Genomic DNA, 4,895 nt, shown 5'->3' with positions numbered 1-4,895 from the left:
CGCGCGCGTGAGATTTGACCTAGTCAATTACAGTATATATATTCAATATTTTATCTCTCTCTCTCTCTATATATTATTATTATTATTATTATTATCAGTTTTAGAGTGCCTCATTTCCATAGTTTTTTTTAAAAAAAAGAACCAACACAAGAGCATTATTTGATAGAAACACATCAATAATAACCAACGTATTTTTTTTTTTTTTCAATTTTACATTCTACCTTTTCGTCAGTACCTAATATGGAGCATGCTAATTTGTCGAATCTGTATAAAAATGCATAAAATAGGTTAAAACGTGTACGTACACAATATTTAGCCAAAAAGATTAATCGAATATAAATGTATTTCCTGTTTTATAACCTATAAAACCAAGAATTACATTCCCAAATACCAAGGAGACATCAGAATTCATACAATAGAAAATATCTAGAATCTTTTCCCATAATTACAAGACCAAAAAGAGCCATTTATATCAATGCACCGATGTATAATTGTATAAAATAAATGTATTTATAAGTGACATAAAAACAATTTCATTCACATCTCTGCTCTCTGCATCAGCTTTACTTGTACTACTGTTGATGCATTATGTCATCGACCTACTTTATCACTTTATATAAATATATACGGGTTTGTGCGTTTTAAATATTTTCCTCATCCTCCTCCATTCATGGAATGCTATGGAATGCAACGTGATTGCGTCATAGCTGTCAGATGGAATGTCGTCAAAGGTGTTTGCTCTGTTTGGACGCTCACTACCACGTGGTGGCAGCATTGCGTTGCTTATATTTTTTCTAGCCCTTTCCACGTTTATTAGTATGCCATGTTAACCAAAATAAAAGTAATGTGAGTGAAAATGTTCAAATTATTTAGATCAGGTCCAAATAAACAGTATACTGCTAATATATGTGTAAAATATTGTGTGGCACATGCCATTTTTTATTTATTTTTTAAATAAAAAATTAAAAACAGTCAACACGCTACATATGATATATAAGGAAGGCCATCTTCAGTAGCATTTTACTGGTTCTTTCACAACGCGTTAGACTTTTAATATGATTTTTATTAAAGGCCTCTGGGTAAGTAACAGACTCCGCCTAACGGTCGCCGCCTGTTCGCCTGAAAAACAGTCAACTGATCCGCGGTCTGCTTGAATGTTTATATCAAACTGACATGATTACGCGTTCCATCTGAAAGAGCTGATTCCAGACCTGCTTTCGTGTGTTTTTTTTTTTTAGCCCAGTCGAACGCCGATTCCTCGAGCGCGGCAGACATAACTAAACGATCGCAGATAAACAGTCGGGCAGAGGAAGGAAGACAGACGTGCGAGCGAAGGCTGGCAGTAGTTTCGCACTTAATGGCTTTTATATTACAACAAAACGCGTTTGTGGTTCACACTTAGAGCGTTTTCTGCGTATGTAGGATCAATTTACGTCAGAATACGTCTGAGAAGTTTTAACCCATTTACTGATGGACTGACAGACGGATTCTCCTCAGACGACGCAATCCATACAGTTCACATTTCACCTCATTCTCTCAAGTAAAAAGCCCGTGTTTTCCGTCAGGAGGACTTCAGACAATTAAGGTTAGTGATAATGTTTTGTAATTCTGCATTTTCATACGAATAATCCGTAAACTGCTCTCTGGCTGTGTCTTAAAACCTAGTGAGCTGCCTATCTAGAAAACATATTTGAGCATCATCAGCGCGTGCAGCCTTTTTGGGCGGGAATCATTGACTTATGCAGTATATTTGAGCAATATAGACTCTCAAAATACAGTCAGCTGTCAACGTAGTTTGTATTTTGGTCATGAACAGCACGTGCACCATTACTATACAAATATACAATGGAAAAGCATAGTAGTACCAGTGTATTGGACACGTCCAATACCATGGTATTCTTTATATTCTACCTAGAATGGAACCCTAGTTAGGCAGCCAACTAGATTTTGACGCACAGTCTGCATTTTGCAGATCTTGTTGATGGACATATGCATGCATGGATCATTCTCCATCATTTAGATGGGATTTTCAGTGCATTTTAGATCTGAATGTCTTTAAATCTCCACAAACATGTTGTTTTCAGTGGTTTGAGTGCAGTGAGCGTGTATGTTATGTAATAGCTAACGTGACACACTCGGGCTGTTTTTGTAGTTAACATAAACAATAATATTTATCTGTAATGCAGATGTCCTTTATAAATATTTACAAGGGTCAACCAGAGTTTAAAAATACCATTGTTATGAAAGTGCAATCATAATAAACAAATATGGAGTCTTTTTCAAACAATGTTTTCTGTTCCTTTTCAAAAAGTATGGCTGTACAGTATACCATGTATCACATTTTTTGGACAATATCATAATAATAATTCCATGGTATCATTTAAGTACCATTTTGAACATCAAATGACATGCGATTATGATAATCAAATCATGATGTATATCAAAGTACCATGTTATTATCATCTTCATCCAACGGTAAACCATGGTACTACCTTATTACCATATTTATTTATTTATAAAGGACCCTTTTAAAAATATATTATCATGTTGGCATGAAATGTATTGGTTTATTTACCCAATATTTACCTCGTCCCACTGTGGTTTTCAATGTGATGTGTGGTAAATCTCCAATTAGCATAGAAGTAGCCTAATTAATGGATAACAACATATTACAGTACTGAATTACTATGTAATAACAATAATTATGTGTCATTAGAAGCAGCCTCACAAAATAATAAAAAATTAATTAGTATTCAGTAACATGAACCATTTAATTTGACCACAAAACTTATTCTCATTTGCACAGTTTAGCCTGTTTCGTCTTAGATCAGATGAGAACGGATACCAACCGCATCTCTTTTGTGTGTATCTCTGACCTTTGCGTAAAGGTTCATGTTTCCACTTTCTCCTTTAGAGGCAGATTGGTGTTCAGAAACCCGAGCGCACACTTCCACATAGCTTTCTGTGCCACAATGCTGAAGTGAGCTTGTGAAATGCAAGGTGTATGTTGTATTTATTTAGCTGTAACATCTGCTATCTAAACATTTCATCCTAAACCTGTTGTAAATATTTTTAGTGTGTGGTACACCTCTGATGTCAAACGCTGTCGTGTGACTCTGATATAGATCTGTGTTCAAGATCCAGAAATGTTTGTCTCATTGTCGGTGCATTATTCATCAGCAATTTCCCAACAGATCGTTTGCTTCGTAGGAAAGTGCATGTGTACAACTCAAACAAAACATTACGAGAGACAGTGATCGTCATTTGCATGTCAAATAGAGTTTCCATTCCTGTGTTGTTGTGCGTTATTGACACTGCTGGTGTGTTTGTCGTCTTATTTTGCATAGTGTTAGCAGCTGAGGACAGAATCCTAAGCGTTGTCCAACTATTTCTGGATGTAATTGCATACTATTTTATACTGGAAGCTAGAAGATCTAGTTCCTGACAAACTAAGGTTAATTGTTGGACTTGAACAAACTTACAATGCGACCAGTGTAGTCTTATTCACAACACATGACTCTTGTGATTAGTGATGCACCAATCATGATTTTTCATGGCTGATTCCGATTCTGATTTTGGCCGATTCCGCTACGGTTCTTTGACTTTGTTTAAGCAAATTTATTTGTTGTTTATTTGCTCTATAACAGGCCAAAGTGGCCTTAAACAAACAAACAAAAAAATATCTGTAGCCATTTGTAATAAGAGGTAATCACTGCATTTTAATCACGACTCATGCAAAGATGATGCACATGTAGCATGAGCAGTTGATTTTGATTTAAATTAGATTGTAGTAATTTCAAAATTTAAAGTACAAACAGAATGGTCTGACTTTATCTTTGTGATATTATGCTACACAAAACATACTATAAAAAATGTTGGTTTAAAAATAACCCAAGTTGGGTTAAATATGGACAAACCCTGCGAATGGGTTGTTTTAACCCAGTGGTTGGGTTAAATGTTTGCCCCATGTGCTGGGTAGTTTTATTTAACTCAACTATTGTTTAAAAACTATATATGGCTCGCTTAAAATCAACCCAAAATAACTTTGGGTTCATTTTAAGCAAGCAATACAGTAATTTTTAAACAATAGTTGAGTTAAATAAAACTACCCAGCAGGCTGGGCAAATATTTAACCCAACCACTGGGTTAAAACATCCCATTTGCTGGGCTAAAACAACCTAATCGCTGGGTTTGTCCATTTTCAAAACAACTTGGGTTGTTTTTAACCCAGCATTTTTTTAAATGTTAAATTGCTTATTAATAAATGTTCACCTTTTAATTATTATTGTTGCCTCTAGTGATTATGTGTCTGATTTTTAATTTCCACCCTATTTTGGGTTCATTTTAAGCCAGCCATATAGTAATTTTTAATCAATAGTTGAGTTAACTAAAACTAACCAGCAGGTTTGCCCAACATTTAACCCAACACTAAAAAATGCTGGGTTAAAAATGGACAAACCCAGCAAATGGGTTGTTTTAACCCAGCATTTTTTAGTGTGTACCTGCACAAAACAAAAACAGCCGACGGACTGAATGAAAATGTAATTTCACTCTCTGACAGTAGGTGGCATTTATGGAATAGCAGCGGTTTCTTTGAGTACCGCTTTACAGCGCTGCGCTTATAAACTACTTTGTATGGAGGTAAGAGGAAAAGAAAATGCATTGAAACGTTTCTGAACAGTCAGATCTCTTCAGAGATACATTCATATAAACCCTCACCCTCAAATCAGTATTTGTATTTTTCTTCCAATATTTCGAGCATCGTGAGCAGTAAGCTTGTACAGTATTTTCTGTGCTTTCCTCTCCTCTTTGCATCCGTCTAAGAGTGTCCCGGCCTGTTAACGTCCTGTAATATTTCCACACAAATGACATTTTGGGAAATTATTGCAATGCCG

The 4,895-nt window shown here is 35.5% G+C and overlaps 1 protein-coding gene across 2 annotated transcripts in view; it reads left to right on the top strand.

The window, feature by feature from the left end:
* Nucleotides 1-1,274: 1,274 nt before the first annotated feature.
* osbpl8 (oxysterol binding protein-like 8) overlaps nt 1,275-4,895 on the top strand; it is a 70,771-nt gene continuing 67,150 nt past the window's right edge. For both annotated transcript variants that reach the window (XM_051890995.1, XM_051890993.1), the window contains exon 1: nt 1,275-1,585. The gene's annotated coding sequence lies outside the window, so the exon portion shown is untranslated. The remainder of the gene's footprint in view (nt 1,586-4,895) is intronic.

This window comes from Ctenopharyngodon idella, chromosome 4, assembly GCF_019924925.1.
Source record: "Ctenopharyngodon idella isolate HZGC_01 chromosome 4, HZGC01, whole genome shotgun sequence".
NCBI classification, from domain to species: domain Eukaryota; kingdom Metazoa; phylum Chordata; class Actinopteri; order Cypriniformes; family Xenocyprididae; genus Ctenopharyngodon; species Ctenopharyngodon idella.
Note: the sequence above shows the minus strand (reverse complement) of the source record. Positions and strands in the feature narration are given on the sequence as shown.